Source organism: Oxyura jamaicensis, unplaced genomic scaffold (assembly GCF_011077185.1).
Source record: "Oxyura jamaicensis isolate SHBP4307 breed ruddy duck unplaced genomic scaffold, BPBGC_Ojam_1.0 oxyUn_random_OJ68642, whole genome shotgun sequence".
Classification (NCBI taxonomy): domain Eukaryota; kingdom Metazoa; phylum Chordata; class Aves; order Anseriformes; family Anatidae; genus Oxyura; species Oxyura jamaicensis.
In genome coordinates this window covers 1-253 of record NW_023309005.1, presented here as the reverse complement: position 1 = coordinate 253, position 253 = coordinate 1, and positions in this window count along the sequence as shown.

Genomic DNA, 253 nt, shown 5'->3' with positions numbered 1-253 from the left:
ATCCTCCTAGTATCCTCCCAGTACCTCCCAGTACCTCCCAGTATCCTAGTATCCTCCCAGTACCTCCCAGGATCCTCCTAGTATCCTCCCAGTACCTCCCAGTACCTCCCAGTACCCTCCCAGTACCTCCCAGTACCTCCCAGTACCTCCTAGTATCCTCCCAGTACCTCCCAGCCCCTCCCAGTACGTCCCAGCCCCTCCCAGTACCTCCCAATACCCTCCCAGTACCTCCAAGCCCCTCCCAGTACCTCCC